Genomic DNA, 27,280 nt, shown 5'->3' with positions numbered 1-27,280 from the left:
CACGGTATAATCAAATTATGCTCCATAATAGTAGTGTTGAAATTAACAATACTCAGAGGCGATTATGCTGGAACTCCGTAAGTTTGGATTATATCACCGAAATGATTACATAGAGTCAATTACTAACTAAGAATTACTCTGGTGATCTAATAATAAACTTTGAATGTATCATCAACAAACTTAAAGACGATCTCACTGACAGGATAAGACAAGATACAGAAAGGAATAATAGGAAGAACAACAAAAAACCAACTAGGATAACTTCGAAAACTAAAACACTGAACAAACATATCCGAGGCCAGTATCTAAAATTTTCTCCTTCAATTAAGCAAGAAATAAATAAACTAAAAAATCAAGTGAGAAGAGCGAAGCACAGCCATAAAAGAAAGGTGCTTGATAACAACTGGGTAGAACTACAAATTGCCGCAAAAAAGTACAATCAACGAGAATATTGGACCTTAATTGCCAAAATGACAGGAACAAAGAAGAAACTACAAGCCATACCAGTCCCACCCCAGGATTGGGAAATTTATTTGAACAACCTTTACAAGGCAAACTCGATCAAATCGGATGGAAAAGCTGCTGATATTATTACGGAAAATAATATTACTCTGATAACAAATACTATGGCATTTTCTATAGAAATGCACATCAGACAAGCAAGAAGCACCGCCGCGTCTGGCCCGGATCAAATACCAATTAAAGTCCTGCAGAGAAATCCTAAAGAGTGGAGCCAGATGTTACTTCCTCTCTTTAATTACATCTTCAAAACCGGGAGAATACCAAAGTCCTGGCAGGGGAGTATCATAATTCCCATCTACAAAAAGGGGAGCAAAACTATTGCCGGCAACTACCGCCAAATAGCGTTGATGGACGCCACAGGGAAAATCTTCGCGGCAGAGGTCCTGGACAGATTAAAAGAATGGGCCTTTTCGAAGAGATTAATACCAATGTACCAAGCAGGATTCCGACCAAACCATTCAGTTACTGATAACATCTCAATTCTCCAGACAATTTTAGACAAATACACCTCACAAAATTCACAAAATTCACAGACAGTGTATGCGGCGTTCATTGACTATTCTACCGCTTTCGACCGTGTCGATAGACCTACACTGTGGAAAAAGCTAAGGAGATTGGGTATTCCTGAATACTTGCTACAGATCATAATCAATCTCCATACTAATACTTGGTCACAGGTGCAAATGGGGAGTAAAAAAGGACTAACCAAATCAATCGGAACGGCTAACGGGCTTAAACAGGGGTGCCTTTTAGCACCGATATTATTTTCACTATACCTTAGTGATCTACTAAATCATCTGCAACAATGCTCCAGTCTGCCTCCTAAGGTTGCCTCGCATAGAGTACACGCTCTGCTCTATGCAGATGACATTGTCATGTTGGACCTGACCCCCTTTGGTTTACAAATGCTCCTGGATTCTCTAAACGATTATTCAAAAGAACACTATTTAATTCCAAACTTAACAAAAACCAAAGTGGTGGCATTTTCTGGTAGGAAAAAAAGTGTCAAATATTGTTGGAACCTTGGCGGGATAAAAGTTGATGAATGTGACGAATATACCTACCTTGGCAGAATTTTTACAAAGAACTTGAAAAACACAAAACAAATAAACAATTTAACGAGAAAATCAGAAATACATGCTGGGGCTCTTTCTAGACTGTACTCCGCCACAGGAAATAGACACTTCTCTTCATTGTTAAAAGTGTACAGAGCAAAAATTCCTCCTGTTCTATCCTATGCTACCGAGCATATACCAATAAAGCAATGGACTTATATGGATTTAAACGAGGGGAAAATTTTGAAAAAAATCTTAAAGGTTTCTAAATCTACACCGGTTCAAGCCCTAAGATTAGAGTTTTCAATAACAAGTTCCTACGCTACAGCCGTCGCCAATGTCATCAGATGGGCTCATAACATCTTGCATGGGAAGGAAGGAACATTGCGCTCACTGTTAAAAATCTAGACTTTTTCATCAGGCGCATTGAAGCTCAACTTTTACAGGAATATGACAGAGGCATTTGAAATCGCTAAACTTACCAAAGAAATCTTGCTATCCTGGTCAAAGTCCCAACTAAAACTCTTTCTAAAAAACTTTACACCAAGATTGAGCTTCGACCTAGACTTTGCACACTGTAATAAGTTACCATCATACAAACTTTTTGCTGAGTCCTTGGAATATAAGCAAGTACAGCCATATATAGGGTTCTCCCTTATGCATGGTGCAAGAAGGGCAATAACAATGTTACGTCTAGGAATTTTACCCGTGTCAACCTTCACCTCTAGATGGTCGCCAGATGGATCTCTTACATGTAAATTCTGTCTAGGAGGCGATCAGAATATTGAGCATATCTTATTTGTATGCCCCCATCCAAATATAGTTACAGCACGGTTAAGATATTTAATCCCGATATACAATAAATGTAGGATCATCACAGTAAAAAATCTGATATTAGTATGTAAATACCCTCCCAATGAATGGGTCTGTTATAACTTATACAAATTTCTTAAGTCTTTTCTAACATTATACTAGTGTCTTCGATCTAATAGTGGATGTGTTTGTCAAATACTTTTTTCGTTCCTTTAAAGCTTTTTCAAATATTATATTAATTTTCCTGATTATTGATGTAAAACGTTTTTAAATATTTGTGGTCCTCAGTAGAGTACCAAAACAAATAAAAATCTTTTTGATTTGATTTGTGGCCAGAGTATACTTCTTACCTTACTAGAAACATCTCTGGGCGAAAGGTTTTGTAGTGTAAAAAAGGTCAGGATCACATAAGTAGTAGCCTGGAGGGTCAAAATTACATACATCAACACCTACAGACTTTATAGTAAGAACACAATGTAAATAGAGTGCGCTACAAGTGCTTTACCGGTTCTTCTTGTCTCAGTACTGTGATGAATGCCAGAATCCGGGAAGTCCAGAAAACAAACAGATAATACGGATAATAAAGGGGATTACGGGATATCGCTTGGCGGACCACTAAGCCCACAATGCCACGCAACACTCCTCACCACTGCATCCACAAAACCGGCCGTTCGGCGGGACCATAGTCCGGCCCAATGACGAGTCCACAAGAAACAGGGTGAAGAATACCACAGTGACACCGGGGTTAAGACAGCCGGCGCAGAGTGAGGGGACAAATAAGAAGTAATGCCCAAGTTAAGCAAAAGGCACTTGGTACTGCTGAAATTGCCTAGGACTCCTTCCGTGACACTTGAGGAGAGTGAGCTGCCTGACGACTCTCGGCGGGTGGATCAGGAAGGGAATGAGCAACATGAAAGAATCAAGAAAACGGAATCGACACACAGAAAACAGTCGCTTGTTAGATCGGGAGAGGTATGACTTGAAATACCGTAAACCCCGAATCAGGACAAAAACAAACCAGGTGCACAACAATAGGAGGCCGAGCTTAGAATCAAAGGACGAGCGCCCAAGATGAGACGAGGGCGAGTAAACGGAAAGGGCCAGCGGAAGCGTCAACTCGTAGGAGAAGAACTAGAGCGCGAAGCGCTGAGCACCTGGGGAAGCGAGCTTAAGTTCCGGCTCGACCCCTCGCGCATGCGCAATGCCGCGTGGCCATTTTGGAATGGTCTCAGTATCGGAAGTTCGTCTGTATCGTCCACGGAGACTAGGCAGGCATGAAAGTTTTTTAGTGGATGTCACTGTCTGTGATGGTGAGCTCGGGACTGTTCTTATCATGGAAATGCCACTAAGTGCAAGCTGCCCAGACCTTGAATAGAGAGTTCTCAACCACAATATTTTGGAAAAGAGTTGAAGCCACAAATAAATGAGTGAGGTTTGTGGCTGCCCAAACCAGTGAACACCTTCTTGGGGGGGGGGTTCACAAGAATTTTTTTTAAGCACTCACTACTTTAACAGAGCCAGTTTCCAAGCACTCAAAGTGTTTACCGATAAGAGTCTAAGGGCCACATGCAGGTAGCTAAATACTGGTCGGTAACAGCCAAAAATCGGTGAATTTTCCGTTACAGCCTGGTATTTAGCCCTTTCCAATGTAGGAGGCTGTAAATAAGGATTCGGTAATTTACGGATTCGTTATTTTAAGGAATTGGTAAAGTACTGATTCCTTGTTTTAAGGAATCAGTAAATTACCGAATCCTTAAAACCTATGTAGGTAGCACTTAAGTTGTAGTGTAGTTCCTATATTCCCAATAGGCTCTGCGCATTGGAATAATATATCCTGTAGTTTAGACGTAGGACTGAGGTCTACTAGGTCTCTACCGGCTATATTAGACTTAATTGTGTGTGCCAGCTAGCTCAGAGGTCACTAGAAACTTTCTTGAATAAACAAGAAGGGATTAGTTTCTGACAACCGCATACAACATGACAACTTTGTTTCCCAAGAATAAGAAATCAAATCTCTAGAGTCGCGGAAATAATAGATAACTATTTCACTCAGTCAATCGTGCATGCTTAGTTTCACCAGAGGTGCAAGAGAAATAGAGAGACGGGCGTTTTCAATAAAAAAGGTATTTATTGAACAGTCTTCTTTTTCAAGCATTGTAAATGAACTGCTACAACAGCAAAGCTTACTATGAAGTACAATGCATATAATATGAACAGTATTATAAAGTGGAACTGTAAAAGCATGATATGGTTTCTAAGCCATAAAGTGAATAAAATGTATAAAATACATAAAATACATACAGTGATAAAAGGATGACTAAATACTCAACTGGTGCTTCTTGAATACGCCTACCCCGGTGTACCTAACCTAAGTCTGGTAAGAGGGAGGGAGTATTAGAGGAGGAGTTTAAGTCTAGGAGTTCTCTGCCAGGAAACTGATTCCAATAATTCTCTAAGAGGTCTAATAAGCTCCCTACCTTTGTTCTAGAATGAAGGAGGTCTTGTATCTCGTTCTCGGGACTCGATTTCCTAGATACCCGCAACGGTAGCCCGGAAACACTGGAGCTGGATTTCTCGGCAAGAGAAATGACAGAGTCTCGCAGTGCGTCTGCTGGAGGGTCGGCTTCCTTCGGCACTTGCTGCTGCAGGGCGTCAGGCAAGTAGATAGTCGATCTGCTCCAAACCACCGTGTGTTTGTTTAGGCAAATATATACTTTGAAGGTGCCGAGTTTGATGCATGTTTGGACTTAATAACATCACTCAAAGGCTCATTTCTTGGAAAGCGCTGGGAGTTCTAGGAGAACTTAGTATTCAAGCAGGGGGAAGTCCCGGGCTGCTGAAGGCAGGTTTTTCCAAGAAAACATTGTTAATTCTTGGAGCTTAGTTGAAGTATCCATGCCGTATTTGGGCTGTATGGTTTGGGCGAACTTTGGTAATGATTTTTATGCCTATATAAGGGAATGATAAAGTATACCTATATAAGGGCATGAATCGGGAAATTTATACTAGGGTCCGAGATTCATTTATAACACCTACTCCTCGGATATTAAGTTCAATAAAGCTAGTATAGCAAGCACTGAACATATCTAAAGCTAGTGTTTACAATCCCACCCCAAAACAAAGAATGCATTTGAACTGGGTAAGTAGAAAAATATTTTTAGCATTTCTACAGTACACAAAATACTTAAGGGAAACATTTCTAAGCATACAGTCTTTTAGTCTAATTTATGCAATTTGAAAAGAATCATGAGATTACATTCATAAAAACGTCTCTTAAATACAGAAGAAAAAGACGAGATCATTCAATAACATAACATCTCATAGCAATCTTTCTATTAATAGGGATGAGGCCTAAATAATTCTTTTAGTCAGTCTTCAGAAAATGACTTGTTCTCTAGGAATAGTTCTACTTTAAGCAGATTAGTCTGTGCCAAAAAGTTCAATGTTTTGGAAAGAGAAAAAAATTACAACTTTGTTGTAAAAATAGAGTTCCAAATGTTAGAAGTCATTGTTTAAAAAAAAAAAAAAAACGAAGGCCGAATTTCAGAGTTCAGAAAACACTGTGTGCATGACTCAAAAGTTATTCTCGGTGTCAGGAGAAAACATCAAGTCGTCTTGGCTGGCAAAGAAATCGTCTACCACAGTACGTGAAAGTGGAACCATTTGATCCAGCAGATCAAATGTGCATAGATGAGAAGCATTGCCGTCAGCGCTTGTTGCCGCGTTAGCAATGGTCATATCAGATGGTACCTGTGTGCTTGGTGTTTCTCGTACCTCACCCTCAGTTAGACTTACTGGTGAGATCTCAATGAATGCCGTCATCAGGATTTGCAGCCGTTGGGGGCAACACAATGCATGAGCCGTTACAGGACCTTGCAAGGCGTCGACATCCGATCGCAGGACTGATGGAAGTGTAAGACAAATGTCTAACACGCATTCCTCTCCGCAAAGCAGGCATCGTAGAACAGGTAAGATGCAATCTTTCCAGATTGGTCTGAATGATAGAAGCCATGTCGTATTCAGATCTCTTAAACGAGCCAAGCCGAGAATCTGTGTTATCCTCTCACGATACCTCTGAGCACGGACAGTCTGTTCCATGAGGTTCTGGGTATCGCCGGTTACTGGACTTGCCATATCAGGGCAGAAGAAATAAAAATAGTATTCCTGCTACGAGTCCTAAGATGAGAGGCAGGCCGCCAAACACAGAGTGCACGAAAATTTGGGAAAATGCCGAGGACTGTTACAAATGGTGCTAACAGTCACGAAAAAATCATTTTAAATACATGTGCGATGCCACTGGTATCAAACATGTTTAAGATTTGACTTAACATTTCTGCGAAATGTACAGGGCAGTTTGTTGACAATAATGCATGTATCTCTGCAGATGTCCTTGCAACTTGCAGATCATACGTTTCTTTTGATGATGTCAGTGGCACAGATTTTTGCAAAAGAATAGACTTTAGTCTGCTTAAAGTATCAATTCATATAGAAGAGATATTCAATGAAGGCCATATTTCCGTCTGACTTGCAAGTTGGATACAATACTTGCATACAACAAGTGACCATGGACGACACACTAACCAGATAAGCTTTTCCTGGCACCATTCCACAGCAGCTGTGATAATTTAACATAACCTAACTGCCATTGGATAGCTGCCTGAAAACAGGTTCTATCAGTGTGGAGGGAGTACCGTGCAGGTGGCATGAAAGGTTATTCGCAGAACCATCGCAGGCTCCGTGTAAATTAATACCCTGGCACAGAAGTGTACCACTTAGTGAATTTTAAAATTTTTTCCCACTAAGTAATACTTCTTTCCCCTTATTCCAACAGCTGTGTGTATATGGTAAAGTCCATTTCGACTTAATGTATTCTTTACCCAAGCTTTCATACAGGTCTTCTGGTATATGCTGTAGACAATACTGAAACTGGAAATTCGTCACTGGAATCATGATGGTGCCATGAATTATCCATTCTATTACAGGTTTCTCAGAAACTGTCAATGGTAATCTTTCCAGTTTTTCAAAGCTCAGCACCGTATAGTCTGCTCCTCTTTGTGCCAAAGAGATTTGTTGAGATCTGTAAGGTTAAACCCAGTAAACAATTACGTTGTGTTGATAAGCCTCCATGGCACGTAGCCTGAACGCAGATTTTGCAATGTCCAGCCTAGCTGCATTATAGAACATAATTGAGACTGGCCATGTTGTAACATTAGCAAGTCTTGTTCCATTAATCCAATCAATCAATCAGGGTACTTGTAAAGCGCGCTACATACCCGTGAGGGTCTCAAGGCGTTGGGGGAGGGGGGGTGCCGCTACTGCTGAAGAGCCAGGTCTTGAGGAGTCTTCTGAAGGCGAGTAGGTCTTGGGTCTGGCGTAGGTGGGTTGGGAGGGTGTTCCAGGTTTTGGCGGCGAGGTAAGAGAACGATCTGCCGCCGGTGGTCGTACCTTGGATGCGGGGGACATCTGCTAGAGCGAGGCTGGCGGAGCGGAGCTGGCGGGTGGGGGTGTAGAAGTTGAGTCTGCTGTTCAGGTAGGCTGGTCCGGCATTGTGGAGTGCTTTGTGTGCGTGGGTGAGGAGCTTGAAGGTGATCCTCTTGTCGATGGGGATCCAGTGCAGGTCTCTCAGGAGGGGGGTGATGTGGTTGCGGTGGGGGGGCGTTGACGATCAGTCGGGCGGTGGCGTTTTGGAGGCGTTGTAGTCGCCGTTGGTGTTTGGCTGGGATTCCTGCGTAGAGTGCGTTGCCGTAGTCCAGTCTGCTGCTGACGAGGGCCTGTGTCACTGTTCTTCTTGTTTTGGTCGGGATCCATTTGTAGATCCGGCGGAGCAAGCATAGGGTGTTGTAGCAGGAGGAGGAGACAGCGTTGACTTGTTTGGATATGGAGAGGGAGGAGTTGAGGATGAATCCTCGGTTGCGTGCGTGGTCGGTTGGTGTCGGTGCTGTCCCTAGAGCGGCCGGCCACCAGGAGTCGTCCCAGGCTGAGGGGGTGGGTGCGAGGATGAGGACCTCCATTTTGTTCGAGTTCAGTTTCAGACGGCTGCTCCTCATCCAGTCGGTGATGGCCTTCATGCCCTCGTGAATGTTGATTTTGGTGGTGTGCGGGTCCTTGGTGAGGGAGAGGATGAGCTGGGTGTCGTCGGCGTAGGAGATGATGTTGAGGTTGTGCTGGCGAGCCACTTGTGCAAGGGGGGCCATGTAGATGTTGAACAGTGTCAGGCTGAGGGATGAACCCTGGGGGACGCCGCAGATGATGTCGGTGGCTTCTGACCAGAAAGGTAGGAGGTGGTCGCTCTGGGTTCTGCCGGAGAGGAAGGACGTGGTCCAGTCAAGGGCCTTCTCTTGGATTCCGGCTTCTTGGAGGCGTGTCTTTAGGATGCGGTGGCAGACTGTGTCGAATGCGGCTGACAGGTCCAGGAGGATGAGGGCTGATGTTTCGCCGTTGTCCATTTGGCGTCTGATGTCGTCTGTGGCGGCGATGAGGGCTGTCTCAGTGCTGTGGTTTCGTCTGAATCCGGATTGGGACGGGTCCAGGATGTTGTTGTCTTCGAGGTGGCGGGTCAGTTGAATGTTGACGATTTTCTCGATGACCTTTGCCGGGAACGGGAGCAGGGAGATGGGTCCGAAGTTCTTGAGGTCCTTGGGGTCTGCTTTGGGCTTTTTGAGGAGGGCGTTGATTTCGGCGTGCTTCCAGCTTTCCGGGAATGTTGCTTTTTCGAAGGAGATGTTGATGACCTTCCGTAGTTGGGGTGCGATGGCTGCGTCTGCTTTGTTGAATACATGGTGTGGGCATGGGTCTGACGGAGATCCTGAGTGGATGGAGTTCATGATCTTGCGTGTCTCGTCGTCGTTGGTGTAGGTCCAGGAGGTCAGGTGGTTGGCGCTGTTGGTGATCGTGGGAGTGGTGGAGTCGTGCATCGTTGGTGCGGTCGTGGAGTTGAAGCTGTCGTGGATGTCAGCGATCTTGCGGTGGAAGAAGATGGCCAGTGAGTCGCACAGTTCTTGTGAGGGCGGGATGTCGTTGGCGCTGGCGTCGGGATTGGAGAGTTCTCTCACGATGCGGAAGAGCTCTTTGCTGTCGTGTGCGTTGTTGTCCAGGCGGTCTTTGAAGGAGGATCTCTTGTCTAGTCTGATGAGGTGGGGATGTCTGCGGGTGGCGTCTCTGTGGGCTGCGTGGTTTTCTGGTGTTCGTTTGTGGAGCCATTTCTTCTTCAGCTTACAGCAGGCGCGTTTGGAGGTCAGGTGCTCGTCTGTGAACCAGGTGGCTCTCCTGCTGGCGTGGCTGTTGGATGGTCTCTTGAGTGGGGCGAGGGTGTTGGCGCAGTCGTCGATCCACTGTCTGAGGATGCGGGCTGTGGCGTCAGGGCAGGTGGGGTTGATAGGTGGGTTCTGGGTGAGGGTGGTCAGCTGGTCTTCAGTGACTTTGTTCCAGCAGCAGCGCCGCCGCTCTTGGGTGCGATGGTGCGTGGTTGGTTTTTTAAAGGTGAAGTGGATGCAGCGGTGGTTGGTCCAGTGGGGTTCGGAGGTGTGGTCGAAGGTGACGTGGGTGCTTGTGGAGAAGACGGCATCTAGCGTGTGGCCTGCGGTGTGGGTGGGTGCAGTGATGAGTTGTCTGAGGCCGAGGTTGGCAAGGTTTTCGATCAGAGTGGCGGAGTTGGCGTCATTGTTGTTCTCGAGGTGGCATTTCAGGTCCCCGAGGAGGATGTAGTCCGTGGAGGTGAGTGCATGGGTGCTGGCGAGGTCAGCGATGGAGTCTCTGGACTGAGCCCAGGGTCCGGGGGGTCTGTAGACGAGTGTTCCTCTGAGGGTGGTGTTGAGGTCGGTGTGGATCCGGAAGTGCAGGTGTTCGGCGGTGTTGAGGGTGTCGTCTGCGTGGGTGGTGACCTTGAAGGTGGACTTGTAGACGATGGCTATTCCTCCTCTGACTCCATTGGCGCGGTCCCTGCGGGTGATCTTGTAGCCGTCTGGGATGGCTTTGGTGATGTCGGGTGCCGAGGAGTCGTTCCACCAGGTCTCGGTGAGGAAGGCCATGTCTGGGGTGAAGGTGTCGAGCAGGTCCCAGAGCTCGATGGCGTGTTTGCGTGCGGAGCGGGAGTTGAGCAGCATGCAGCGGAGGTGGTTGGGTCTAGTTCTAGGAGGTTTGGGGGGTCTGTCTAAGCGCGGACTGGCGCTGCAGCCTCCATTAAGAAGGGTGCGAGGGAGGGAGGAGCAGCTGGGAGGGGGAGCGGGTGGTGAATCAGGCGCGGGGGCGGGGCCACAGGGGAGGCAGCGGCAGGAGCAGGAGCGGGAAAGCTCAGGTTATTTCAATTGCAGAGGATACAATGCTGTCCAATGAATATATTCTGGAGGACAGAGTAGTTAACCCATTGTCCACTACAGAGAGAGCTTTCTCCAAGTTAATACGATCAATTTCTCGTATTCTTTCTGCAGTTTCTAATTGTGTTACTTTCCAAGCTTCGTTGTACGCAGCATATATACCGGTGTATATGAAACGTTTTTGCCGTGGTTTGCGAGGTCCCAATATGAAATCTCGCAAATCATTGCTTTCTTTAAGTAAAGTCAAGTGTTGTTTAATTTTGGGAAGTGTAGACATTTTCAGCCATTCAAGTCATAGTTTCCCTACACTATATGTTGTTACTATCTCTGGATGTTGTCTCTGGGAGTATCTTGGATCTGGCCTGTTAAGAATTAAACCCTGCGTTTTGTTCAGGAATCTATCTTGACAGTTATTGGTGTCTGTGGGCCAGATTAACCATTTTTTCCAATTAGGACTTGTTCTGTTTAATTTGAAAACATATTGCACGTCTATCTCCACTTCTGTTGTTTTGTTATTTTTAGGTATGGGCTTTGGTATAGACGGTTTATTTAAATCTTTTATTTTTGCTATACCAAGACAAGAGGTTTGTTGCACAGTGTCATTTAAAAACCTTATTTGTTCAGGTATAATGCAGGCTCTGAATAAAGCTTCCAGACCTTGCACCTGCCACTCTTTTGTGCCCCAGACAGTTTTTGTCTCGATGTTGTCTTTCCAGAAGTCGTAACCCAATGTGGACAACTTAGCATAAAAGTTTGCAGAATAAATTTGTTTGGTATTAGTCAACATTGTTTTCAATCCTGTCTTATTTACATTTTTGAAATAAAACGTTTCTGGATCTGTAACATTAAACCCTGAGAAGTAAGGAAACATTTCATAAAATGTTTTAGAACTGCCTTTTGGTAGTGTTGCACGATGTTCCCATTGATTATATCTAAAAACATTTCTCGGGCTTGCTGATTTGTGCAAATAGTGATGACCAAAATGGTTAAAACAATACATTTGTTCATAGTCTGATGACCCTTCTAAATAGTCATGTTCAGTATATTTCGCAGACATTTCTAAATCTGACATCATATTATTAATTGTCTCAAAGTCCCAATCATCAGAGAATCTGCTGGGTGTAACAAAGTGATTCACAGAAACCTTGAACTGATGTGGAATCCTCAGCATCTCTACCGGGCCATAGATATCATAATCAGTTCTATCCCATACTATACCTCCTGCTATAGGGATGGCTGTGATGTTTACTGATGACAGTTCTCTTTTTTCAACATGTGATGATTTGTGCAGTTTTAGGACCAAGTTGATTTTCTGACCTGCTGTGTCCATTGTACTGTATTTTCCATCTATCATTTGCCCCAGGCTTAAAACCAATATTAGCCAGAGCAGGAGGAAAAATGCACCTAAACCAATCCAAAATTCAGTCCATGGTGAAACCAGATATATTTTTTCAAGTTCATGAAAAGTTCTGTCGTTTTTTCTTTGAGAGATTTCTTTGTTGTTGTATCTTCAGGTTCACTTGGATCCTCAGAAAAGTTGATGAAATATCCAGATGCAGTTCTGTCAATTGTTTGAATGGCATTGGGGTTTGTTGAAATTGCTGGAACTGATTTCTCCATTGTCATGTTAGTGTATTCAGGTGCTACATCATTGTTATGTTATGTTATGTTATGTTAATTAAACTTCTATAGCGTGCAGCTGCCCCATCAAAGGGGCGTCCCGGCGCTTTGACCAGCAGAGAGGCCAGCTACCAGCGAAGGTAAAGGGCAGCAAAAACAGTAGCAGGGGCAGTAGCAGAAGTTAGATCCTGGATGGAAAAAGGTGTGTCTTGAGCACCCTCCTAAACAAAAGAAGGTCATTAAGAGCACGGATATGGACTGGTAATGAGTTCCAGAGTTTTGCCGCTAATTGTAGACTGGTGTTACTGGTCGAACAGATATTTGGGTCTCAAGAGGCACGAGTTCCATTGCTTTGTTGCATAGTCCTTCTTTTCTTACTGCAGGTTTATCAAAGGTGATAAGTCTTTCAGTTTGAACCTCTTGGATTGTAGCAAGATTTGGCTGTCTGCTACATCTTGGGAGTCCACTTGGCCTACTACTTATTATTGGCCACATGTTGTGGTTTTACCAGGTCAATGGACACGGCTCTGTTCTCCTTTTTACCAGCAAGTGGCGGTAGTACTACTGATCTCGTTCATTGGATTGCTAATACAGGTACTGCTTTTCTGTAAGAAGGCCCAAATTCCTTCTTCACGCTATCTTTTCCCTGACTAGATCCCCAATCTTTGGAATCCAGACAGGTCTTGCTGGGACACTTGGTTTATCTTCAGTGGCTGTTGGCTTTTGTGTTGTGTTACTCAGACTTCTTCTTGTTTCATTTAAGTCCTGTAAGACAGCCAAACGATCTTTGACATCAAAGGGTTTCTGTTTTACCACTGAAGTCTGACAATTGAGATCCTCGATTATCATTCTAGTACCAAATAGTAGCTCATAAGGAGAGATTCCCCCAGAGAATTTCTTGGCAGATTGTTAAGACTACGTTGGCCACTTATTAGATGTTTGACCCACCCGTCACCCTAACCTAATACCTTTCGTATCGTATCGTATCGTATCGTAAGGGGTGCTTATAAAGCGCACTGACACCATGGGTTTCCTGGCGCTGGTTGGGAGTACAGAGGACAGAGAGACTAGGCAGATTGGGGGAAAAGCCAGGTTTTTAAAGACTTACGAAAAAGGGTTAAAGTGTTAGAGGTTTTGAGAGGGAGGGGGAAAGAGTTCCAAAGCTTGGGGACCAGGTAAGCAAATCTCCGGCCTCCAGATCTACAGAGCTTGAAGGAAGGAACAGTCAAGAGATGGAGGTGAGAGGATCTCAGGTTGCGGGATGGGCAGTAGGGGCTGATGAGGGATTTGACGAAAGCAGGGCAGGGGCCAGTTAATGACTTAAAGACAAGGCAGCCGATCTTAAAGGCTGCCCTGGAGACGACAGGGAGCCAGTGGAGTTTGACAAGAAGGGGCCTGGCGGATTGCCACTTCGGAATCCCTAAGGCCAGTCTCGCCGCCTGATTTTGGACCACTTGCAGTCTAGCCATCGATGTTTTGGACAGGCCGTGGTAGATCGAATTAGAAAAATCTAGGCGGGAGAGGACGAGGGCCATGATAACATACAGGAGGGCATCGGGTGTGAAGAGGTATGCCACTTTCCTGATCCTGCGCAGTTGGTAAATGCAGGACGAGACCACGGTCCCTACCTGCGGCCCTAGGGATAAGGCGGAGTCGATAGTGACCCCCAGGCTCTTCACCGAAGCTACAGGAGTGGGAGAGGGGCCCATATCCGCCGGCCAGAATTGAGGCCCCCAGAAGGTGGCGCTCTTGCCGGGGAGGAGGAGCTCCGTCTTTCCGGGGTTCAGCTTTAACTGATTATGGCCCATCCACTGGAGAATGTGGGACATAACTGCTTGAAAGTTGGGGATAGCGGAGGGGGAGTTAAGAGAAAAGATGAGTTGCAGGTCGTCCGCGTAGTTGAACACGGTGACGTCCCACTGCCTCAAGGAAAAAAGAAGGGGGCGAAGATAGAGATTGAAGAGAAGAGGGGACAGAGAGGAACCCTGGGGGACCCCACAGAGCGAGTGCTCTCTGGGAGCCCTGAAGGAGCCCAGGCTGAGGGTCTGGGACCTGCCTGTCAGAAAGGATCTGACCCAGGCCAGCGCCAGGCCCTGGATGCCAGCCTGTTCGACACGGTGGAGAAGGATGTTGTGGTCCACCGTGTCGAAGGCGGCTGACAGATCTAGTAATACCAAGGCCTGGGGAACGGCCTTGTCAACACCGTCTCTCAGGGCGTCCAGCACAGCCAAGATCACTGTCTCCGTAGAGTGGCCGGGTCTGAAGCCTGCCTGGTTGGTCTCGAGAAAGTTGGAACTCTCGATGAACTGAGAGAGACAGGTGGTGACGTGGGCTTCCAGGATTTTTGAGAAGAAAGGTAAGAGAGAAATAGTTCGGTAGTTTGCCAGGACAGCCGGGTCGGCCCCCGGTTTCTTCAGGAGGGGCACCAGCACGGCCTCCTTGAAGGAGCCCGGCACCATACCAGAAGAGAGGAGTTTGGCAGAGGGAGAATGCAGTCGGGTAGAGAATGGCAGATGTCCCGGAGTATAGAGGGGGGACAACAGTCGTCTGGAGATCCCGACTTGACGCGGGTAGCAAGAGTGGCCAGAGATGTAGAATCTAGAAGGGGAAATTGAGTGAAAGAGGAAGAGTTGTGAGGGGGGGAAACAGATCCAGCGCCAGGAGACATGATGGGTATGGTGTCCTTGATTGATACGATTTTTTCGATAAAGAAGGTGCTGAGAGTGTTACATGCTTCCTGTGTGGGGGCCTGGGTGGGGAGCGTTCTGGGGTCGGAAGTGAATTCGGTAAGCACCTTAAAGATTTCCTTAGACTGGCAGGGGGCAGATAGGATTTTTCCAGAGGCATAGGTTTTTTTGGCATCCAAGATGGCAAGTTTGTACCTATTGCGAGCAGTCACATAGGCATCTCTGCTTGGGGAGCAGTAGTCCCTCCTCCACTTGCGTTCAAACTGGCGGAGTTCTAAATGAAGGGCTTTTAAGTGGGGGGTGAACCATTTGTGGGAATGACAGTGGCGGGATTGGGGGAACTTAGTAAGGGGGGCGAAGATGTCACTGGCTGTGGTGAGCCAGTCTGCCACGAGCCTGCAGAGCTCGTCGGTGCCAGTGTCATTGGGTAGCAGGGGAAACGTTTGGGAAAGATGATCCGATAGTTTGGAGGGGTCGACAGCCTTCCACTTGCGAGCCGTGCCACCCTCCCGTAGGGGGGCCCTAATCCGACCAGCCGCCGAGAATGTGGTGTCGATCAGAAAGTGGTCTGACCACACACAAGGTGTTATGAGTGGGCGAGAGGACGTGACTCCATGGGTCCAGATGTGGTCGAGGATATGGCCACCCTTATGGGTGGCTGACCTGACTAGTTGGGTGAAATTCAGGCTCGAGAGACCCTCGAACAGTTCGGAGGCATGCAGGCCAGCGTCCTCGTGCTGGAACCAGTAATTAAAGTCACCAATGATGACAGTACGGGGGGAGCAGGTAGCAATATTGGTCAGCTGGTCGATAAAAGATGAAGGGAAAGAAGGCATAGAGTGGGGGGGACGATATAGTAGCACCAGAGTGACTGCATCTACCTCAGTCCCCAGGCTAAGGACCAAGGTATCCACTTCCGGCAGGGTCATGGCCGCAGAGGCGATGATCTTAAGATCCTTGCAGATGATCGCCGCCACCCCTCCCCCGATGTGACCCCCTGCTCGGTTGGTATTCAGCAGGAAATAGTCGGGGGGTAGCGTGGCCAAGATATCTGGGAGGGAGTCGTCGGTGAGCCAAGTCTCTGATAGCAATAGGGCATCGGGGCTTTCGGACATAAGTAGCTGTAGGATATCGACTTGGTGCTTAAGCATTGAACGGGTGTTTAGGTATAAAACCCGAATGGACGACTCGGTGAGAGCCGGGGCAACAAGTGATGGTGTCGGCGCAAAGTTAGGGGTTGAAGTGCCTGCGATGCCAAGAGATGTAATGCGAGCCCAGGTGTCGGAGGGGAGAGGGCTGGCGGAGGCGTGTAAGCTCCTGAGGGCGGAAGGCGAATAAGGTACAGGAGTGGCAGCATCCCAGGCCCCTGGCCCCGTCCGGCCGCGGACTGGCGCAGACGGGCTTAACTCAGGCGCAACTCCGGCGCGCCTACGTCGCGCCCGCTGCGCTCGTCCGCTGCGCTGACACATAAGGGCCGTTTAAATAGGGGCGGGACGAGGGTGGAGTGTCAGGGCTACACTCCGAAGGAACAAGCCCAATCCAAGATGGCGCCCGCGAGCGCTGGGAACCGGCGGTTCCAGGCAGCCCCCAGCCAGCAGCTTACCTTGGGAAAGTAAAGTTTTGAAGTTATTTTGCCTGCATAACGAAAGGGTATGTTAAAACAGTATAAAAATCAGGCGAAGCGAAAAAGCGCGACCCGCTCGCAATCAGCGGGGCACAAAGCAGGTAATGCCACAAATTGCTCTCTGAGCGTTGGCGAGCCAGCCCACTGCCACTGGGCCACTCGCAAACACGGAGCAGGAAGCAACACGCGCTCCTAAATAGGGGCGGGACGAGGGTGGAGTGTCAGGGCTACACTCCGAAGGAACAAGCCCAATCCAAGATGGCGCCCGCGAGCGCTGGGAACCGGCGGTTCCAGGCAGCCCCCAGCCAGCAGCTTACCTTGGGAAAGTAAAGTTTTGAAGTTATTTTGCCTGCATAACGAAAGGGTATGTTAAAACAGTATAAAAATCAGGCGAAGTGAAAAAGCGCGACCCGCTCGCAATCAGCGGGGCACAAAGCAGGTAATGCCACAAATTGCTCTCTGAGCGTTGGCGAGCCAGCCCACTGCCACTGGGCCACTCGCAAACCTTTGCTGTTATGGATTGCTTTATGTCACGGTTTTTTCTTTCCACTACCGCATTACCCTCAGGATGGAAGAAACTAGAATACCGCAATGCAACTCCCAAACTAACCATGGCCTCTTTGTAAGCTCGAGAGCTAAACGCAGGATCCTGATCAGAATGTAATGTGCCTATTGCGTATGTGCCGATAAAGACTCGCAAATCCTTTATAACAGTTCTGGCGTTAGCCGAGCGCTGGGGCCATAACCAAATAAATCTCGTGCTAGTAGTTGTGGGACCTCATTTGTCTGTAGGGACGCCTGCGGGTAGATAGCCTAATGCTGTCTAACAGAGGTGTCTGTATCTGGCTGGCTACTCTGTAGTCAGGTGTCTGGGGCGGTTCATTACTGCGATCTCTGTTGCAGCCTGGGCAATTAATTGCAAATTCGTAAACTTGCACGCTCATTCCTGGCCACCAGTACAGCTCTTGTAATTCTATTAAAGATTTCAAGATCCCTTGATGTCTTAGACCCTCTCCCATATGTGCTTCTTGAATCAAGAAAACTCTCTGCTTCCTGTTTGGAATTACTCTGTCCCCCACTCCAGGGATTTGAGCAAAAGGAACGGAGTTTGCATCAATTATGTATGTATTTCCGAGTGGATAGTTTAGAGGTAACGCTACTTGATTGCCGTCCATTGAGGCTTTTACAGCTAATAGCGTTTCACCATCTATCGATCTTTTTGAGCGTTTAATTGTAGCTACAGAAGCCGCTTGCACAGCTGACTTCGAGGCTTCATCAGCCAATGAATTGCCTGCAACATGAACGCCATCACGCTGATGACTCAGTGTATGTATCACGTGAGTCTTTTGTAGTTCTTTCTGCAAAAGAACTACTTGTTCCCAAAGCAATTTATGCTTGATTGTGCCACCTTTAGCGTCTTTGAATCCGTTTTGAACCCAGTTATGCAGATACTCATTGTAAGATTGGACACAGTAATACGAATCGCACACTATAAGTGTGGGGAATTCGCGATCGGTATTTTCAAGTGTCATCTTGAAAGCCTGTAGTTCAGCTCGCTGAGCTGTACAGTCTCCGAGTGATTGAGTTTTTGTGACCATAGGTCTAAATTTGCCTTCGTACCAGCGACCTTTAACAATCGCGCACACAGCACTATAGGCTTGTTTACCCCCAATTGCGGGCTGTGCTGATCCATCTGTATATATCATACAGCCATAATGTTCAAGAGGAAGAATTTCGCTTGGCAGAGGACATTCGTGTTCATATTGGAGAAATTCTTGTGTCTTTAGACTAGGGTCAAGAAAGTATTGAACGTCTGTTGCAGCAAGAGAGTTAACCGATTGTATCCATCTCGGATGTACAGCTTTTGAATTAGGAATGCTTGCTCTTGTCACTGCCTCTAAGGCAGGTACAGGTGTAACGATCATTATGCGTTTACCCTGCGCGAGAGCTCTCTCTTTTGCTACAGCAGTTTGAACCGCTGTCAGAATTTTCTTTGTAGAAGTGAACTTCATTTCTGCTTGTGTGTACAAGTGTGATTTCTAAACTATTGGTACCGTTTCTCCTTCATTAAAGGTTAGGTACGTAAATCCACATCTTCCTGGGATGATTCGGATTACAAGGTTACGCACGTTTTCGCGTGTGTCAAGTTTAATTTTTACTAACATGTCTATTTGGACTGAAAGCAACATTTCTGTGTGTGTTTGAGTCCAATGTGTTGGTTTAAAATCGGGTTTGATTAATTCGTAGAGAGGTTTAACCCTTTCTGCGTAATTCAGAACGTAAGTTCTTCCAAAATTCAGGAAACCTAGAATTGATTGTAAATTATTCCGCGTTTTTGGGGGTTGGAGCAGCGCACATTTCTCTAGAAAGTTTGCTGCTAGGCTTTTGCCTTCACTTGACAATTCATATCCCAAGAATATGACATTAAGGTGGGCAATTCTTGATTCTTTGATTCTTGAAAAATTTAATTTATACCCCTCAGAAGCGAACCAAAGTATTATGGTGTTCACTCTTCGCAAGTGCTTGTCCAAGTCGTCATCCGTAAGATGGATTGGTGTCAGTACAACGCGAAATATTACATCGCATTCCGTTACAACGGAATTTTTACAACGCAGGATCCATTACATCGGATGCCATTACAACGCATGGCATTACATAGCAGATGGTATTACAACGCATGGCATTACATCGTAAGTATAGGTAAGTATACCTTTTTTTAAAAATGTTATTAAGTTAATTTAAATAATTTAATTTAATTAATTTAAATGAAATACATATTAAAATAGCCATTAATTTAATGTAATAAAATACTATCTATTTAATAAATGTAATTTTAATAAAAAATGGGAATAATTTAATTTAATTTAAATAATAAAATTACCTTAATGTACATATTTTTAAAATTGATATGAAATTTAATGAATTGAAATAATTTATTTAATTTAATTAATTTAATTTAAAAATGTAATTAATGAAATAAAATTAATTTAATTTATTAAACATATTTTAATTAATTTAAAAATGGTAAATATAATTTAATTAACCCAAAACACAAACCCCTGTACCCCAAAACCCAAACCCTGCCCTAAAACCTAAAAACACCCCTGTACCCCAAAACCCAAACCCTGCCCTAAAACCTAAAAACACCCCTGTACCCCAAAACCCAAACCCTGCCCTAAAACCTAAAAACACCCCTGTACCCCAAAACCCAAACCCTGCCCTAAAACCTAAAAACACCCCTGTACCCCAAAACCCAAACCCTGCCCTAAAACCTAAAAACACCCCTGTACCCCAAAACCCAAATCCTGCCCTAAAACCTAAAAACACCCCTGTACCCCAAAACCCAAACCCTGCCCTAAAACCTAAAAACACCCCTGTACCCCAAAACCCAAACCCTGCCCTAAAACCTAAAAACACCCCTGTACCCCAAAACCCAAACCCTGCCCTAAAACCTAAAAACACCCCTGTACCCCAAAACCCAAACCCTGCCCTAAAACCTAAAAACACCCCTGTACCCCAAAACCCAAACCCTGCCCTAAAACCTAAAAACACCCCTGTACCCCAAAACCCAAACCCTGCCCTAAAACCTAAAAACACCCCTGTACCCCAAAACCCAAACCCTACCCTAAAACCTAAAAACACCCCTGTACCCCAAAACCCAAACCCTGCCCTAAAACCCAGAAACACCCCTGTACCCCAAAACCCAAACCCTGCCCTAAAACCTAAAAACACCCCTGTACCCCAAAACCCAAACCCTGCCCTAAAACCTAAAAACACCCCTGTACCCCAAAACCCAAACCCTGCCCTAAAACCTAAAAACACCCCTGTACCCCAAAACCCAAACCCTGCCCTAAAACCTAAAAACACCCCTGTACCCCAAAACCCAAACCCTGCCCTAAAACCTAAAAACACCCCTGTACCCCAAAACCCAAACCCTGCCCTAAAACCTAAAAACACCCCTGTACCCCAAAACCCAAACCCAGCCCTAAAACCTAAAAATACCCAAACACCCCAAAACATATACATCAGTACCCCAAAACATATACTCCTATACTCATACTTATTTAAAAAATTACTTAAATTAATATATTTAATTTATAATATTTAAAAACGAAATAAATATTTTTATTTATAATTAATAATAATTAAAACAATTATAAAATATTAAATAAAATTAAAAAAAATTATATACTTACCAATACTTACGATGTAATGGTATGCGTTGTAATAGCATCTGCTATGTAATGCCATGCGTTGTAATGGCATCCGATGTAATGGATCCTGCGTTGTAATAGCTGCGTTGTAACAGCATTACGTTGTAATAGTTGCGTTGTAAGAGTAACACACCCCGTAAGATAGATGTCATCGACATAAGATAATGCCTCATCATCATACGTTTGCTGAAAATAACCCTGGGCTATTCTTGAATCCTTGGGGGAGACGACAAAATTGTCGCTCTGTCCCCAATATTGAGAAAGCGGTCAAATGCCTGCTTTCTGGTGCAATATTTTGACAGAAAAATCCATTTGAAATATCAAATGTCGTTTTATATTTTTTGCGCACGATGTTATTCATCAGTGCTGTACTGTGTGAGTTTTGTACTGCAAATGTTTTGCAACAAGAGTTTAAGTGTCTGTAATCCAATACTAGATGATATGAATTGTCTGGTTTGGATACAGGAGACAAAGGATTGTTCATAGATGAGGTGCATGTTTCAATCACCCCTTGGTATTCAAGTTGATTTAAAATCTCCCTGACCTGTTTTTTAGCTACTTGCTTAACTGGGTACTGCCTTTGTGCAGTTGGCTGTTTTTTTTAACTTGATTTTATGGTGAGGAAAAACCTCATCCCATCCTGTGTGATTTTTATACAATTCTGAAGCTTGGGCTACTGCCCATTTTCCGGCATATGTATATTTTTTATGAATTGGAATATGATTGGAGAAGGCTGGCATAATTATCTCTTCGCCATGTGGGCACTCCCTGACAAATTCAGGTGGCCAGTCTAGAAGGATGTCATAGCCCTTAGAGAGCTTCTCCCAAAAGAGTGCTCTTATTTTTCTAGTTATGTCCCCCTCCATCCGGAGTGTTACTTCATATAACTTATGGGGTATACTAACCCTGGTGTCTTCAGTTTCAACCTCAATGCATTCATTCAAGTCCACTGTCTCCAGATGGTCCTTCAGGATCTTGCGAACTATGGTTACTTCTGCTGCGCTGTCTAGCATTGTCTGAGCCCATTTCCCGTTCTTGAGTTGTGTCCTCAAGATACTCGGCATGTCTGACTTTTATGCTTGCTACCTTCTTTTTGGAAAACTGAGCTTTTTTACTTTGGTGAACGGGTTCCTTGTCTTTGGACTTGACGCGTTCTTTCTTGTGTTCTGATCGTCCTCTTCTTTCCGATTTCTGAGAGGAAGTCTGAAAAGATCGAGAGGGACGTTTATCATTATCTTGATATCTATCAGGTTTTTTCAAATTATCCCTATTCCTAAGATTATATCTTTTTTCAGAGGGCTCCCTTCGGGGAGACTTGTCTCTGTTGGGGAGATCTTCCTCTGGGTTGAGAATATTTTTCTCTAAGAAGAGTTTGTTTATTACTCTCCCACTTCTTTTTTGGAGTAATGAGATTATTCTTAATAAATGTTTTTTCAGGATTTTCAGTTAGTTGGGGCGTCAATGGTTTTCCACCCAAACTACCTCTACCTAATTCTTCATATGATTTTTCAATAATTCTGGCAAGCTCATAAGGTTGGTCTGCTATATCTGTTTCTTTTAACTTCTGGTAGCAGGTTGGACTGTCAATTGTTAATTGAACTAATTGTCTATATGCTTTTATTAATTGTATTAGCTGAGCTAAAAAGTTCTCTGTCTGACATTTCTTCAATGTCAGGATGAAGTGTATAGCTGGCTAGAACCGGCCATATAGCTCCTGGTCTACCTAGTGGACCGAGCCTGGTAATGTGATTTTGATGTTTTAGGGAGCCTTTAAACCAGAGCTGATGCTCCTGGTAAGTTAGTGGAATTTCAATGTCCTCAAAAGGAACATTTTCCTCTGGAGGTTACTCTGCTTTGTAGTAGTGGAACTCTTTTGTTACTGGATTTGCGTGTGGAAAAGTAATCCAAGAGTAGAATACCTCTGTCTGCCGATATTTGTGTGCCTCTATCACAAATATGACTTTACCACCTCTCGATGATACCCCATGTTCTATAAGTGTTATAGTTATGGTTTTTCTTTACATTTGCCGGGATGCCCCTAGCATCCGGGTCTGTTTCTGGGAAGGTTGTGTTGTCTAACACTCCTTGAGCGTCTATTCTAGCTCTTTTCCTTTCGTCGTCACTCATTTTTATTTATTTTGAGTTCAAGGAGACAAAGATTAGGTGCACAATATTTTTGGAACACTGTATCCTTCAACGTTGAATAAACCAAAAACTAAGACATAGTATTCTCGTCCTTCTAAGTTTTGGCGGATATTATGCCCTTTTACCCACTCCAGACGTCCATTGGAGTTTTTACGGGAAAGTGGGGTCTGTGTGAAAAGCACAACTGAGTTACTCTAGTATCTAGCGTTAAATTATCGCCTTACCAAACGTTGGGCGCCATGTAGTGTAGTTCCTATATTCCCAATAGGCTCTGCGCATTGGAATAATATATCCTGTAGTTGAGATGTAGGACTGAGGTCAACTAGGTCTCTACCGGCTATATTAGACTTAATTGTGAGTGCCAGCTAGCTCAGAGGTCACTAGAAACGTTCTCGAATAAACAAGAAGGGATTAGTTTCTGACAACCGCATAAAACATGACAACTTTGTTTCCCAAGAATAAGAAATCAAATCTCTAGAGTCGCGGAAACAATACATAACTATTTCACTCAGTCAATCGTGCATGCTTAGTTTGACCAGAGGTTCAAGAGAAATAGAGAGACAGACATTTTCAATAAAAAAGGTATTTATTGAACAGTCTTCTTTCTGAAGCATTGAAAATGAACTGCTACAATAGCAAAGCTTACTATGAAGTACAATGCATATAACACGAACAGTATTATAAAGTAGTACTGTTAAAGCATGATATGGTTTCCAAGCCATAAAGTGAATAAAAGGTATAAAATGTATAAAATACATACAGTGATAAAAGTATGACTAAAGTACTCAACTGGTGCTTCTAGAATACGCCTACCCCGGTGTACCTAACCTAAGTCTGGTAAGAGGGAGAGAGTATTAGAGGAGGAGTTTAAGTCTAGGAGTTCTCTGCCAGGAATCTGATTCCAATAATTCTCTAGGAGGTCTAATCAGCTCCGTACCTTTGTTCTACAATGAAGGAGGTCTTGTATCTTGTTCTCAGGACTCGATTTCCCAGATACCCGCAAGGGTTGCCCGGAAACACTGGAGCTGGATTTCTCAGCAAGAGAAATGACAGTCTCGCAGTGCGTCTGCTGGAGGGTCGGCTTCCTTTGGCACTTGCTGCTGCAGGGCGTCGGGCAAGTAGATAGTCGATCTTCTCCAAACCATTGTGTGTTTGTTTAGGCAAATCAAGGCATATTTATACTTTGAAGGTGCCGAGTTTGACGCATGTTTGGACTTAATAACGTCACTCAAAGGCTCATTTCTTGGAAAACGCCGGGAGTTCTAGGAGAACTTAATATTCAAGCAGGGGGAAGTCCCGGGCTGCTGAAGGCGGGTTTTTCCAAGAAAACGTTGTTAATTCTTGGAGCTTAATGGAAGTATCCATGCCGTATTTGGGCTGTATGGTTTGCGCCAAATATGGTAATGATTTCTATGCCTATATAAGGGAATGATAAAGTATACCTATATAAGGGCATGAATCTGGAAATTTATACTAGGGTCCGAGATTCATTTACAACAAAGTGAGTTCATTTTTGCTTTAAGCATTCTCTATTTACCACCAACTTGTTGTACCAAATACCTTTAAAAAAGCAATTATTTGCTTTTTTCAAAGTGCCATGTGGCAGACATACATGCCCTAAAGGGCAAGTATGTGCGCCACATGTGCACACATGCACGATTCAGGGGTGTAACATGGTGTCAATATGAACCTTTTTACCCTTGAATATGCTTCCGCTATTACCGATTCGGTATTGACTGAATCGGTAATAGTGAATGGCTTCCTATTTATTCCAGGCCCATAGGAATGAATGGGAAGGTATTCCTCATTACCGAATCGGTATTACCGATTCGATAATAAGGAATATTACCGAATCGGTAAATTTTACCTATTTTTTACCTACATCATATTTACCGATTCTTAAATACCGAATCGGTAAAATTCAGTATTTAAGAATCGGAAAATTGAGATTACCTACATCGGGCCCTAAAGGTATAATAAGGTGATAGCGATGCCTAAGATTTTATTTCATACCAATCAAGTTACTTCCTGTGTAGACTTGGCTCACCAAATGCAGCAATAGCAGGCAGAAAAGGCTTACTTTAAGGTCCAGTACTGTCTAATCTATGTTTCTTCTAAACACTAGGGGATTCAACAAAGTTTATTCGGTGTTATAAATGGAAAAACCCATAAAAGTCATAGATAGGATGCTTTTTTTGCAGCATGCTGCTGGGGTTCTGGACAAGGAGATTGAACTGGCTATTAGACAATAATCTCGCTCACGTTCCCACCCTTCCCTAGGGGTTTCTTCTGTTGCTCCATATGCTGGTTCCCATACTCAGTCTCCTCAAGTAGGCTTGGTGGACATACCTCAAGATATGCCTCAAGACCAGGCTGGGGGTATCGTCCCCCTCACACCAGTTGTCACACGGGTCGGTGCCCAGTCTCCAATTTTTAGGTCAGCCCCTGACATGACCCCTGGCAAGGGGTGGGGCCCAGGAGGCGCTAAGAGGAAGCGCCCCTCAGTTGTGGGCCCTTGTAAACGCAAAAAGAACATTGGATCACAGTCATCTTCAGCAGTCCACCTAGAAGTGTTGTTGTTGTATGTACTTTATTCAATAAAAATGTTATCATATAAGTATGTACATCCTCCAATCATAAAAACAATCCATTTATAGATACAACCAATATACAGGACAATAAAATGCAATAAAAAGAATATGTACAATAAAAACCTAAAGTATCGCTACAGTACAATCGAGGAAAAGCAATCGGAGTGGACCCGCTATCTCCTAACTCATGTTTTTCTTTAACAACTTTGTACGGGTATGCCAAGCACTACCCAGGTACTTTGCTACCCCGCAGACAATGACCAAGGACGTAGTATCAGATGCTAAGATACGTTGAGCCATCCTGTGGTGCCTAAAACCCAGCTCTTTGCTGATTGGTTTCAGCCATGTTCCTCTCGCCACCCTATATGCTTTACATGCAAAAATAAAATGGGCTAGTGACTCCGTGGGAGCTGTACACCCTGGGCAGGGAACAGATGGAGAATTACACTTGTTCCAGCCTGCTGTGATTACATTAATCGGGAGGGTTCCAAACCTCAGCTTTAAATAGAGTGTCCTGTCTCTGGGATTTTGAATGAAGTCGAGAAATGGTTCGAGCTTCCTAACAGGTTTGTGCTCCAGAAACTGCTCGGTAAGGGGCCCCCATTTGGAACTATGTAACTCCTCCGCCTGCACCCATTCCCAATATACTTTATTAATTGTTTGTTTAGGTGGCGAGCGCTGGCTGGCCCACGTTTCGCTCAACCCTATATTTGAGACAAGCTGCCTAAGTTTGCTTATCCACTTGATCTTATTACAGGTGTTCAATTTAATGAGTTCGTCGAAGGCTGCTGCATAATTTGCCAGTTCAGGCGTCCTTCTTAAATGTACCCAAAATAATAGAGGGCGAAGCCGTACTATGTCTTTAATCAAGCGTTTACCCTTTTCCTGACAGAGGGGCTTTAAAGGGGTGGAGGGGTGGAAGAGAAACCAGAACTCTAGGGAACTTATTCTCAGATCTAACCAGGTCAATGGTGTTCTCAAACCCCCATAATTCAGACCTGTGTACTGCCGAAGACAATGCTTTCCCTTCGTACACCATAAGGGCCGGAGCTATTGGTTAACAAGTAGACGCTCACTGCTCTCTTAGAATTGCTCCTGACACTCGTGTGTGGTTGAGAAGCATTTTGGCCATGTGGGAGTTCCAATTCATCCTGTTATTAACCCAAACTCCCAAATAGTCAAACGACTCAACCACCTCTAGTGGAATACCATTAAGGGAGATTTTATTCCTAAATCTTTTTGAAGGTGACAGGGTCATTAGCTTGGTCTTGGTGGTGTTGATGGTTAGGCCCCTTTCCACACAAAACGAGCTAAACCTATCCAGCCTCTGTGGAATGCGCAGGTCTAAACCCGGCCTGCTGGGGGTCCAAGACGCACGAGTCCTCAACAAAAGTGCCAAGGGTTTGAGTTACATGCGATTCCAGGACTTTACTGCTGTCAGTTCCCAGATTTAAGAGGAAGAAACACGGTGGCCTTAGGTTTTCATTTTTAGCTCCATCTTTTTGGAACTCCCTTCCCCTTCCTCTTAGGTTGCCTTCTCCATATTCCAGGTTCAGATCCCTTCTCAAAACCTTCCTCTTTACCGAGTCCTATAATTAGTTTCTGCTCTCACGCTCTCTTCACTGCTCCCTCAGCACAAGTGCCAAGAAACCTAATGGTGTTAGTCGCGCTCAATACATTTTTTTAACATAACATAA

This window comes from Lissotriton vulgaris, chromosome 1_1, assembly GCF_964263255.1.
Source record: "Lissotriton vulgaris chromosome 1_1, aLisVul1.2, whole genome shotgun sequence".
NCBI lineage: Eukaryota > Metazoa > Chordata > Amphibia > Caudata > Salamandridae > Lissotriton > Lissotriton vulgaris.
The sequence above is the reverse complement of the archived record's forward strand: the minus strand, read 5'-3'. Positions refer to the sequence as shown.